The sequence below is a fragment of the Talpa europaea genome, assembly GCF_964194135.1.
Source record: "Talpa europaea genome assembly, chromosome: 14".
NCBI lineage: Eukaryota > Metazoa > Chordata > Mammalia > Eulipotyphla > Talpidae > Talpa > Talpa europaea.
In genome coordinates this window covers 10,085,719-10,099,817 of record NC_140082.1, presented here as the reverse complement: position 1 = coordinate 10,099,817, position 14,099 = coordinate 10,085,719, and the positions used below count along the sequence as shown (strand labels likewise).

Genomic DNA, 14,099 nt, shown 5'->3' with positions numbered 1-14,099 from the left:
AGTCTGTATTGGATGTCAGGCACTGTGCTAGGCCCTGGGACACAGAATTTGTTTGCTTTTGGATCTGGTGGTGCGAGGTTAGAGCTAAGTCCTCAAGGATGATGCAGTTAACTAGAGAGGAGGAGAGGCTGTTCGCATTGGAGGGACAGGGTGTGAGGCAGCCCAGAGGCAGCAGCAGCATGGGACAGTCAGAGAATCAAGCGAAGTTCCGTGTGAGCCGAGTATAGAGTGTTCCGGGCCCTGTTTAAAGGCCAGGGGATGGCGCTGCACTTTTTCCTTTCTCTGAACTGATTCCTTGGTATCTTTTCCCTGCCGCCTCTCCTCTTTTGTATAGAAAAATAGCAGTCTCTTTAGCCATACTGAGTAGAGCACTCTCTGATTTCAACTTCTCATATATGATTTGAAAGCATAACTTGAACTGATCGGTCCTCTAGGAGGGAGGCAGGGTGCTTTGCACTACGGGATGGCGCCCACCACCCCATCATCATCCTGCTCATCACAGATGGACAAGACCTTGAGAAGGTTGAGGCAGAGGGAGGGAAAATAAAGCCGGGGGGGATAGAGGTGGTGAAATGGAAATACATTTTAAATCCCCTGCTTTGTGGCTTATTATTAACAGCAGTGCAGAAAATGTCTTTGCAGAGTTATGAAAAATTCATTAGTAGCATGCTACAGGTCTGAGAAGCTGGTCATTGTTTGATCAGATTAACCATAATGAGAGCAGTCTTAAATTAACTCAGATTAAGAGGCGGGCTCGCCCCACCCCCTGCTATGCAGTCATACATGTATAATCACATTTGCTCTTGGCCGGTTGCCCTTCGTTGTCTGCTCAGAGGGGAACAGGGGTCTTTGCAAAGGTAGAACCAGGAGCTGGGCAGCGCCCAGATGCCACCATGGAGCTGAGTCCAATGGAGTCCGATGGAGGATGATTCCTGGACACTCCTGTGCCCCAGCCTTTGTCCCGCCTCCTGGCTCTGCCCTTGTATTTTCCAGTCTGTTTCCTTCTTCCTGGGTTTGCTTCATTCCAGCTCACGGTTTCTCAGCGCTGAGCCCCTGCACCGGGCCACGTGGTATTCTTGGTGTTGGACATACAGCGTGAATACACAGGCAGAGCCCTGCTGCGGGGCACCTCACATCCTAGTTGGGGGGACAGACAATAAACAAGTAAAGGGAGCATCACGGTGGTGAGTATGATGGAAAAGGAGGACGCAGAGCCAGCTTCGTGCATCAGGTGTGATTTGAGCAAAGACTTAAAGGAAGTGAGGGCGTGGCCCGAAGGTACCTGGGGTGAGGGAAAGAGATTCAGCAAAGGGGAGACCCCTGAAGGCCCTGTGGTCTTGGGGGGCAGCTGGGACCTTGTGTGACTCTGGTGGAAACTTGAGGATCAGGTGATAGCTGCCAAGTGGTTCTAGGTCAGTAGGGCCTTTTAGAGCAGGATGAAGATTTCTACTAAGTGAAAGGAGGTGCCCGGGAGGGTGTGAGCAGCGCATTAACACGAGCTGACTTGAATTTTAATAGCATCCTTCTGGCTGGGGGTGAGAACAGGCTAAGGGGCAGGAGTCGATGCAGGTCCGAGTGAGAGGACTGTTGCAGGGAGAGGTGATGAGGCTTCCCACCAGATCCATGAGCTGCGGTGGGCTTGGGGATGTATTTAGAGATTGCAGCAAACAGGATCCCCAGATATTTTTGACCTCACCTGTTGATGGACATGAAAAATAATAATAATAAAAAAATGGTGTTTGATGATTGTATTGATCTGAACGCTGGGTTGCAAGCAACAGAAACCTGCCTCACATTGCTTAAGCAGTAAGTAGAAGTTCTTTGGCTTACGTAAGAGAAATTTATGGGGAGCACCAGCACCAGCTTCGGCGTGACTACATTCTGCGACTTAAGGAATATAGGTTAAGGACCTTTCCGGGTCTCGACTCCACTTTCTTTCAGTGTCAGTGTCATTCAGGTGTTTCCTGTGGTGGCTGGCGGTGCCACACCTACCTCCAGCACCTTAGCTGCTGTGGAGGAGTGTGATTCTTCCCAGGTGGCTCATTGATGTCTGGGGCATCTTGTTCACTGCTCTGGCTTGGCTCGTTTCTCTACTCCAGGGTTGGAAGGACACTGGTTGCTCCTGGGTCAGTTTTGTAGCCAGGGAGGAGCTTAGCCCTTCCCAAAACCCATGGACCAAGCAGGGAGTGATGAAGCTGGGATGCTATTACCAAAGGATCATAAACTTGGTGAGAAGAAACACTGGTCTCTGGAGTTTTTAATCCAGAATTCTAGCAAATGCAGAAACTTCTCAGGGTGTGAGGATCAGAATGGCAGAGAACAATGGCTGGGAATAGTTGTTTTGGAGGTGTTTTAGCTCAGCCTTCACAGCGCCAGTGGTATTTACATAATAGCCTTCCTGGACTAGTCCACTCTGGGAGCCAGAAGCCTTTGCTTCCAGAGTGTTCTCATGTCTGGACTCTTCTTCAAGATGGGCCGTGAGTTTTTTTGGGGGACAGTGAGTGGATAGAGAACTGGAACACACTTCTCTGACCTCCATCTCTGCCACCCTTTCGACTTGCCCTCTGGGCAAGTTACATAACTTTTCTGAGCCACAGAGGATCCTGGAAGGATCAAAAGAGAGGTTTTCAAAGTGTCTGGAAAACTGTGGACCCACCAGGCAGGGCCCTACTGAATTGCTCCTGACTAGGAGGAGCAGTTAACCAAGATGCTCAATTAAACTTGAATTTCAGATAAACAGCAAATAATTCTTCAGTGTAACTATGGGCAAGTATTGCATGGGACATAATTATACTAACACGTTATTATTTTTTATCTGACATCCAGATTTATCCAAATATCCTTCTATTTGCTGAATCTGGCGGTACAAGGTGATAATAACAAGGGAAATGTGTTATTATTATTGATCACTCAAAACTAATCCCAGATTACCGCTTCATGCTAGTCCCAGGAATAGTGCCCAAGTTGTACATATCACTCGTGTGTATCGTTTGGATCTAAATGAACTGTTTGTCCTTATTTTTGACTATGGATTTATGGCTAAGTTGGAATTCTTGAATTTCACTGTATACATATGTCAGTGCTATCAAACCAGATTTAAAATTTCTCATTCAAAGCCAGGTTTAAGTTTTGGATACTAATGATGTCTCCTCCTGCCATAACCCTGGTCTTCATTTTCTCCATGCCTCAGTGTCCCCATCTGTAAAAACAAGAAGTTGCTAGCACTTGCTTCATAATGTTGTTATGTGAAAAGCGCTTTAGCTTGTGTCTGGCATGGAACCAGTGTCCCATACGTGTTAGCTGTTGCAGCTACCATCGAGCTATAGAAATCAATCTGACTGGTCTAGAATAATCTGTGTTTGGTTTTCCAAATTAGCTTCTCAGCTCTATTTGGAAATTTTCTGGTTGAGCTGTTCTAGTCTGGGCTTTGCACCCAGCAGACTGAACCCTTGAAGCAGAATGACAGGACACAGTCTTGGATCTTGACATGTATGGCTACAGCAGCTTTCTGTTCCAAATTGGAGGAAGTGGAGAGAGATGGGGTAGTGGGCAGGGAGAACGTAATTCTTTTTTTTTTAAACAACATCATAAAAATTTATTTTTTTTAAATTTAAATTTTATTTTTATATTCCCCATACAATTGCAACCCCCTTATTTTGACCCCAATCCCTCCTTTCCCCACCCCCACCCCCCATTGAGTGTCTCTGGTTCCTAGTTGTTTGTTGATTTTGATATTTTCTTTCTTATAGTTATTCTTTTTCCTGGACCCTTATTTAAGTTTTCTAGATTCCTGCTATGAGTGAGACCATCCGGTATTTTTCTTTTTCTTTCTGGCTTATTTCGCTGAGCATGATCCCTTCCAGCGCCATCCATGTTGCTGCAAATTGCATGTGTTTATCTTTTTTGAATGCTGAGTAATATTCCATGGTGTATATGTACCACATCTTCTTGATCCAGTCATCTATTTTGGGGCATTTGGGTTGTTTCCAAAGCTTAGCTATTGTAAATAGTGCTGCTATACACATAGGGGTGCAGGTGCTCTTTGGAGAACGTAATTCTAATAGTGATGTTCCTCAGTTTGGTGGGTGTGCTTTTTGCAGGTTTGACCACCAATCCAAGCTGGGGGGTCCTCTTGGGCAAGAGGGATGGATGCAGAAGTGCAACTGGAATTCAAGCCATGGAGATGTGCTCCATTTTGAATCATTCTCTGCAGCCCCAGTTCCTATTTCAGTCCCTCACCTGAAGGCCCTAAGCAAATGCTGGGATACTTACAAATGGACTCCTGAGGCATCAGAAATGGCCAGGGGTACCCAAGGAACAGGGTGTGGGCAGGGGAGTTTCAGGTCCCCCGTGTGCTGTGGATGCATCTCTTTGCTTGAGACCACTGACAATGGACTTGGTGTCCTATCCATTTGCCGCTTTGAGAGAAATGTTTTCAGGTGACTATGGGAGACGCTCACAGCCGTTTAGTCTCTGCTTAGACTCTTACGCCTTCTGTGAAAAGACTGTGCTTGGGGATTACGAAAATTTCAGAGGCACATCAAAATGTGCTTCTCTGTTCTTGAAATGAGCATCTTTTTAAAAGGTTTTTTTTTTTTTTAAGATTTATTTATTTATTCATACAAGCACTGGGTACAGTCAGAAGCGCGGGAGGGTGAGAGAATTCACCAGAGCCAGAGCGGGGAGCAGAGCAGGCAGAAGGACCAAGGTACACTGCTGAGGGGAGCAGCAGGCAGCAGGGGAGGTCTGTGCGCCATGTGGGACCCTCCTTCAGTGGCCAGGGAGCAGCTGGGGATCGAACCGGCGCTGCAGAGGCTGCAGGCAGCTTCGCAACCCAGCGCTCAACCGCTGCGCCACCGGGGAGGCCCGAAATGAGCATTTTTTCAAGTGAAAGACAAGTTGTTTGAGAAGTCTCCATCATTAGTCTTGTAACCACAGCTAGCATTTACCTGGTGTGTATTGTATCCTACATGTACCTGGATGCCCGGAGTATGGCCTGTAGGCCACATCGGTGCCACCTGGAAGCTGGTTAGAAATGCATCATTCTGGGCGCTGGCCCACACTCACCAGAATGCATTTTGAAACAATCAGGTGGTCTGCGTGCATATTAATCCTCAGAACAATTCCAGTACTATTAACTCCATTAAAATTCCATCACGGTAAAATACACATGATATTCATCATTTTTGCTGTTTGTAATTGTATAATACAGTGGCATTAAGTGCATTTGCTTCATGTTACTTAATGAAGTATAACCAGCAACACTCCCTATACCCACATCTTTTTCATCATCTCCAACAAAAACTCTATAACCTTTAAACAATAACTTCCCTCTCTTCTTCCTTATGACCCTGGAATTTCCACTCCACTTTTCTGTTTCCAGAGCCAGAAACTCTTTATTCTTTTGTGTCTGGCTTATTTCACTGGATAATTCCCAGTGGTCAAATACTGCATGGTATTTGCAAAGGTGATCCATGTTGTAGCCCATATCTGCACTCCTTTTTTATGGCTGAGTTATATTCCACTCACGGATGCACACCACATTTTATTGATCAACTCATCTGATGGTTGCATAAGTTGGTGCTTCCATGGATTTTGTGAGTAATACTGCTGTGAACATGGATGGACAAACATTCATGAAAAGGAATGAAGTCCTAACATGGGCTACAAAATGGGTGACTCTTGAAACTGGGTGCTCAGTGAGATCACCCAGATGCAGAGGACACCTGATGTCTGTCTGCTCTTGAGTGAGGTGTTTGGCACAGTCAGATTCAGAGATGCAGGAGGTCGAATTGTTGCCTCGGGCCAGGGGAGAGGGCAGTGGGCTTTAGTGTTGAGTAGGGGCTGACTTTCCCATTTGGGGAGCTGAAACACTCTGCTAATGGATGGTGGGTCTGGGGACATGCCAATATGGACATGCTAAACTGTCCATTTGACAAGGGCTAAGCTGGTACATATTTATGTATTTTCTCCTGTAATATAAAAAATAAGGAGGAAAAGGAAGGGAAGAATGATTTTTCCAGGAGCTCATTTTATACCGGAATGCACTGACTACTTTGCTTTCACAGAGCAGTGTTCCATGGGTGCCTGGGAAAAAGACCTGGGCCTTTTTAAAACTATAATGTAGTGATGATACAAATCACGACCCAGAAAGCATGGGCACTGTTACTGGCTGCTGGCAGAGTGCAGAGCTTGAGTGAAGCACTTTGCATCCATTAGCCTGCCTTCATCCACACAGCCCCTTGGGAGGAAGGTGCCGTTAGACTGCACACATGGCAAAACAGAGAGAAATGACTTTCCCAGGGACACCCCACTAGTAATTGGTGACAGCAGGAGCTGAGAGTCTCAGGATCTGCTGTCCTACAGGCCATGCTGTAGAGGTCATTGTGCAGGGGCCCCTTTGATCATCATGCCCCCAGGCTGCCGGGAGAAGGTGGGTGGTGAAGGCCATTGGGTCACCTCCGCCAAGAGCAGGGACAGTCTCTGGCTTTCATGGCCAGTGGCCTCTGAGTGATTTCGCTTCTCTGAGTGGGTCCAAACATATGACATGGAGAATGAATTCAGGGAATCTTCCTCAGTGCTGGAAAGAGCTCCTGGAAACAGCGCCTTCGAGTTCTCCCCTGGGCAACCACTGGTTCCTCCATTCAAAGCAGCTCTGACGTATGCAGATGAAACTTGTAATTCACCTCCAAAACAGCAGCACCTGGATTCCTAACTGGGAGATGCTCTTTAGGGATTACAAAGCATTCACCATCTTGGGGGTACTTTGCACATGATGCCCGTGGATGTGGCATCCCTGTCAGTGAGTTCTCAGGACGTCTGTTTTTGCAGTAGAAAATAAGGGGGGCTAGAATAAGGCTAGTCCAGGTTTGCATGCATCCCTATACAATACAACCGAAGTTAGGATGGGGAGAGAGCTGGGTTTTCTTCTGTTGTTTGGTTCTAGATTACACGAGAAAGATCAGCAGGCAGCAATGGCTCTGAAAAGGCTGCACTGGGCAGTATCAGGTAGTAGATTAGTGCGCAGGTGCACAGTCACACACACACTCTCTCTCTCTCTCTCTCTCTCTGGAATCAGTCCTGGGTTCAAATCTCTGATTGCTCTCCATTAGCTGCGTGTCTTTGAATAACTCAGTTTCTACGTTTTTCCAACTGCAAAAATATAGATAATAATAGGATCTAGTTCTGAGGGTTAGAATATAATGAGCTAATACATAGAAAATGCTTAGTCTTAGATCAGATATGTAGGAAGTAATAATATTAATAGCTACTGCTGCTGTCATGATATAATTACTATTATGTAAAATACTATCATGTGTTAAAAATGATCAGCATCAGCCATCTGCCCCTTTAAGGAGTAAGGTCAATAGGAGACAATTTATGATTTTAAGGTCTTTTTTAAATGGAAATTTTTAATAGGAAAAAAATAGTATAATGGACTTTTATGCTCTTATTGCCCAGATTCTACAGTAATCAACATTTTGCCAATCTTGTTTCATCTGTCTGCAGCCTGTCGTGTGTGTGTGTGTGTGTGTGTGTGTACATTTTAAAGCAAACCCCAAAGACTGTAGACTTTCACCTGTTATATTTAATATGATTAGGTCAGACCTTTAAAAATAACATAATCTCTAAACTGTTACCACAGTTTACAAAATAAAAAGCAAATTTCTTAATATAATTTAATACATAGTCCTTGTTCCAATTTCTCCAGATATTTTTAAAAAATGTCTTTAAAAAAAACACTCAATTTTTTTGAACCTGAGAACTTCTCCCATTACATTGGGTTTATATGTGTCTTGAGCACTTATCTTCCTAGTTCCTTCTTCCCTTTTAAGATATTACCTACAGAGCCTCTTGTCCTGTAGAATTTTCCTGCTTCCTTGGGGTTTAGTTTAACTTGTTCCTCTAGCCCCACATTTCCTATCAAATGATAGCTAAATCTGTAAATGTTCGATTAAATTCAGGTTCGTTTCTTTTTCTGTTGCAAGAATACATCAGAGGTGATACTGTGCATTTTGTAATGATCACACCAGAAAACACACAGACGATCTAGATACCATACTTGTGATGCTAATATGAATTGAACAGGAGCAGGTGTTGGCAGCCTGATTCCCTATTATAACGTGTCCCCACAGCCTTCCCCGCAGGCCGGCATCCTCTGATGACCACAGTTAGATCCCTTATTCCATCAAGGGTTGCAATCAGAGGCTTCTCTCATTCTTTCATTCCTTCTGCATTTTTAGCTAGACTTATTTTATAAATAGCTTTTGCTTATCACCTTTATGGTTACTCTGAAATCCATTTTATAGGGAAAGGCAGGATAAATGCTGATTCCCTTCACTTACCAGTTTTTCAAATATAGAATAGGTATCCTAGCAACATCCAAAGATGACCAGTGATTTTGAAGAATATTATTATGAACTCATGGATTTAAGAAAATGTACTTGCAATGTTTCTTTTTTAAAAAAATGTATTTATTTATGCATACAAGAGCTGGGGTGTAGGCCAGAAGTGTGTGGAGGTGAGAAAATTCACCAGAGACAGCGTGGGGAGCAGAACAGGCAGATTACTGAAATACACTGCTGAGGGGAGCAGCGGGGAGTCAGGAGAGGTCTGCTACCATGTGGGTAGCTCCCTGGCTGGTATTCGAACTCGTGCTGCAGTGGCTGCGGATAGCTTCATGTGCTGAGACTTAACCCCTTGCACCACCAGGGAGGCCCTAATGTTTCAATCCATTGCAGCCCTTACTCTGTTTGAAGCTCAAGAGGCGGCATCTTTGATCAGCGGAAGCCCCCTTCTCCTCTCAAGGGCTTCTTTGGTCATGGTGTCTGTTGTCTGGTCAGGCTTCCATATGGCCCTGGCACAGCAACTTGTCCCGGGATGATTTTCCTGGACCTGGATCCAGAATCAGCCATTTCTCAAAGAAACCGATTATTTTCAGAGAGATTGGTCTTTAGAAGCCACAGGGACGCTCATTGCAACTGGGTTATCATATCAGAGTTAGAAAATACATGTTCTTTAGAGAGCAAGAAATGAATTCATAGTGCTATTTCCAGCTCAAATATAAGATGATAGGACTTAGGATTTTATATTGTGATCTTTTCTCTTAAGCTAAGAATCTTGGTTTCTGACTCCACTGACCTAAACATTATATATGCTTTAAGATAATGATGTTTATAACTGCTATTATTAAATAAGAACACTGAATATAATTAAGATTTTTTGCACTTCTTTTATTAGGATACAGTCTACTACATATATTTAGTCTTACTATGTATATGTAGCTTGCTACTATATATAATTAAAACACCATCTCTTAAGGGCACGTAAAAATTTGTTTTTGTTCAGTTATGTCACCAACTTGATATGCAGATAGGTTCATTTGTTTCATTTAAAAACGTATTTTAGTTTTAACCTTCATTTAAAAGGTAAATATACATATATGACAAACATCTATTAAAATATATTAATATTACCCCATTTCTTACCTGAAAGGAAAGTACTATATATACTCTATGCCCCAATGATGTAAAGTAGGACACCCTGTTTAGTTCTATTTCAGTTTCACTGTTTTCTTTGTTGCATTTATAGATTTGAATTGCAGTCGATTCTCGTGTATGGTTGCTCTGTCCTGTAGAGTCATCCCTGAATTAATGAATCTGAACCATCACTCCACGGAGGGTAGGCAGTTACTTTCCTGTAAAAACTCTGGTCACATTTTCACCAACTGCTTGCTACATAACGTTGTTTAAGTGTTTTTTTCTTTTTAAAGACACCTTATTTAATGTATATTAACAGTGAACTCCCAGCCAACCCTACTGTAACTCCTGCTTGAAGGAAACTTAGCTAACGCATGGACTTTCTCCATAAGGCACACCCCGGCCTTCTTCTACCCAAGAACACTACATAGCTCTGAAGCCCTACTCTTGGGGGGCTATGTTATTGTTTATTTATTTACATATGTTTGACATTTTACTTGTGAACCCTTTACCTACTTTTTAAAATACATGTTTTACATCATTGTTTCAGTCTCCTCCCAGGTATAATCCCCATAAAATTACCACCAAAAAAAAAAAAAAGAACAATGATGTAAAATATATATAAATAAATAAATTATTAAAACAACAATTACCACCACCAAGACACCCGTGAATTGTCACTGTAGTCTCCTTGCTCTTCCGCCTCCTGATTTGAGCTGGAAGGGATTCTGCTCAGTAAATGAGTAGGAAGGAGATAGAAAAATATTGGATGGTTTCACTTATAGGAGGAAATAGGGCAAACAAAGAAGGGATCAGAAAAAAAAAAAAGACAAAACTAGCAGGCAAACTATAAATCAGAGACATTCAGCTGGGGAGGGGAAGGAAAATGGGCGTGAAGAGTTTGGGGCCACTTTAAACAGTGAAATCCTGTATCCCTCCCCCAAAACACAAGCCCCTCACGCTAAACCATGGAAAGGATGCTTGCTGGAAAGAGAGCTGAGAGGAGTGTCACTTGGCCTTCCGTTGGCGATAAGTACAGTGGGCAACGCAGTGAAATTACTGTTCATGAAGATTGATTTTGGTGTTCCAAATAAATTTGAGCAAGTTGGCACATCTTTAACAGGAGGACACACTGTATTCTATTTGCTTATTTTCCTCATTTCTCCCCCATCATGCATGCAGTTGGAAACTCCATGGGGAGGTGGGGGAGAAGCCATGTTGTATGTGCCTTGTTCTTGGGGGAAACTTCGTAATGATGGGTGGGTGAGTCCCCAAGCAAAAATGGTGGGTTCCTTTGTGAATCTAAGTATTTGTGTTGAAGTATTTGTTGTTAATAGGCTTTAGATATATTTGCATTCTTCTGAGTTGGCAGTTTTCTCCTGGAAGGCCCTGGTTTGTACATCAGCCATCAAATTTCTCAATTCTGTTGGTTCTGGGTCTTCAGAAACATCTTACATGAGGTCAAGCACATACAAAGCTTCATAAGTGCTTTATTTGTGCCTGCTGCTACCCCCCCCACCCCCACCCCATGATCTGCTTGGGTTTTCTTTAAATAGGGAAGTCTGCTAATTCATGCCTTCCAACTTTCCCTGTCCTGGAGCTGATTGACAGTAACTCTCCCAACCCATCCAGGCTTTGACCAAGGGCTCCTTATATTGTCCTTAACAGCTGATCTTGAGCTGTGAACTTTATCCTGATGGGGAGAATTTCTCACAGAAATTCTCTGAGAAGCTAAACCATTTGCATTAGATTGGCTGATGAGATTTTGTAGGATGTTGCTAATTTGAGACTTGCTGGGTTTGCCCTGTCTTCAGATAGGTGGGAACGCTTCTGGGTGTGATTAGCAGCCTAAATATACCACATCAACATGCCTGCAAAGCAGCTAAGCTTCCAGAGAGCTTGGGAAGGAGCCCTGGCTTCTGTCTGGGGACTGTTTCTACAAGACTCTTCATCATACTTTGTTTACATTTAGTGCATCAAATTCTAGGCAAATAAAAGTATACAGCTTCCATAAATAGCTGTCACAGAAACATACATTTGCTAAACTCTTCAGGGATTTGCATTTATATATATAAGAAGAACATTTACTATTTACCAATTACTTTTTATTTTGAAAGGTTCAAACCACTTTAATAGCTATGCACACTCTTATGGATGCCATTATAACATTATTTGTGCCGAGAAACGAGGACTAAGCGAATCTAGTGCAGTGACTTAGTTGCTCATAATGATGTCACTTAATAAGCATTTATTATGTGCTAGGCATAAGAGCTTCACATTGATTGCTCTATATTGATGTAGTTCTCAGAGCAGCTCTGAGAGGGTAGTCCCCAAATCTCCCTTTCACAGACGAGGAAGCCGAGGCTCAGAGAGGTGCAGCAGTCTCCCCAGAGTCACACAGCCTGTCTGTGGCTGAATCTAAGTCACTGAACTCCAAAGCCAGTAAGTTAACCACCTCAGTTGGACACGTCTCTTAAAGCCTCTTCAGGATGATAGCCACTGTTTGGCCACACAGACAAATTTTTTTTTTTTTTTTAATTTTCTTACATCATTGTAGGCCCTGTAGTTTTCCCACCACCATATTACCCATGAGCCACCACCACAGCACCCATAAAACCATCACCATATTCCCTTGTGTTCTTCCTTCCCCCTTCCCAGCCTTGACCCCCGCCCCCAATTTGCTGTCTACTTCAGTTCTTTGGGCAGCTTGCTAGTTTGGACTTCTTGACCTATTGTTTGTGTTCTCTCTATTCCATATATAAGTGAGACACTATCTGGTATTTATCTTTTTCCTTCTGACTTATTTCACTGAGCATAATCTCCTCCAGCTCCATCCATGTTGCTGTAAATGGCATGAATTTGCCTTTTTTGATTCCTGAGTAATATTCCACTGTATAAATATACCACAACCTTTTGATCCATTCCTCCATTTGGGGGCATTTAGGTTGTTTCCATATCATGGCTATTGTGAATAGTGCTGCAGTCAACACAGGAGTGCAGGTATCCTTTTGAAATAATGTTTTTGTGTCCGCTGGGTAGAGTCCCAGGAGTGGAATCACTGGATCATATGGTAGATCCATTTTTAGTGTTCTGAGGAACCTCCACACAGCTTTCCAAAGTAACTGGATCAGTTTGCATTCCCACCAGCAGTGTGAGAGGGTCCCTTCAGCTCCACATCCTCTCCAGCATTTGTTGCCATTTTTTTTTAATGTGGGCGATTCTCACTGGAGCGAGGTAGTATCTCATTGTGGTTTTGATTTGCATTTCCCTGATAATTAGTGGTGTTGAATAGTTTCTCATATACCCGTTGCCCATTTGCATTTCTTCTTTGGAGAAGTGTCTTTTTAGTTCTTCTGTCCATTTTTTGTTTGTGTTGTTTGCTTTGTTTTGGTTGAGAATGTGAGCTCTTTGTAGATCTTTGGTATCAGTCCCTTATCTGTCATATGGCATGCAGATAATTTTCTCCTAATCAGTAGGATGTCCAAGACAAGCCTTTTTGCAAGCCCATTACCTTCCAGTGGGTACTCCATGCAGCAAGTGATACTTTACTGCAAATCGGTTTCTCATTCCGACTTGCATGGGCTGCCACGTGCTCCTGTCTGGGTTGTTTAATCTCCATTGAACCTTAAGCACATAGCTTCAGTGGCTTCATTCTGTCTACCCATGCACCACGTAATGACATTTTGGCCAACAGTGGACCACATAGATGGAGATGGTCTTTCTGTACAACTGCGGTGTGTAGGAGGCTCGCGGCAGACACCCATTCTGTGACGGCCACAGAGGTGAATTGCTTCACGATGCCTTGCTCAGCATGCACACCCCATGGGACAAGAGAAGGACAAGATAGCGGTGGCTTTGTTTGCCCTTCACTAGGGGAACCCATTATCTTATGTGTTAAATCTGCCTCAGATCTGTTTGATTAGCCTGTGATAATTAAAGCAGGAAACTTGGGTACCAAAAAGCTTGTAAGTTACAGGTGCTGAAATATCCAGGCAGGACCAGTTTTATAAAGTGGGCATCCAGGGGCCTCCCTGGTGGTGCAGGGGTTAAAGTCTCAGCACTATCAAGCTGTCGCCCGCCATTGTGGCATGAGTTCGATCCCGGGTCAGGGATCTGACCCGCATGGCGCAGCAGACTTCTCCTGTCTCCCCGCTGCTCCCCTCAGCAGTGTGTTTCAGCGGATCTGCCTGTTCTGCTCCCCACTCTGTCTCTGGCGAATCCTCTCACCCCGCATCTCTGGCCTACACTCCAGTTCTTGCATGCATAAATAAATAAAAAGAAAAAATCTTTAAAAAAATGAAGTGGGCATCCAGACGACCCAGTCATGCTTCATTGAGAAACAAAAACAACAACATTACCTTTGAAGGAACATTCAAAATTAAAAATTCTTGTCAGAAATATATAGACTCCCCATGAACTCATGTGAGGACACCCAAGATTTCACGTATCCTTGTGTGAGGAGCATCGATGTGACTATCAGGACGCCTGAATTCTTGGAAGAAAGCAGGCCATGCAAGTGGATGACTCGCTAATCTGTCAGTTGTTAGAATGAGGAATCGGCCATTTCCTCCAAGTCCACTTCACGGTAGAGAGGGTTTTGGTAATTCTGGGTGTGGGAGA

General features: G+C 43.6%; 1 protein-coding gene across 1 annotated transcript in view; it reads left to right on the top strand.

Moving 5' to 3' along the window:
• KSR2 (kinase suppressor of ras 2) overlaps nucleotides 1-14,099 on the top strand; it is a gene marked incomplete at both ends in the record, with an annotated part of 336,254 nt that overhangs the window by 20,044 nt on the left and 302,111 nt on the right. The window lies entirely within an intron of this gene.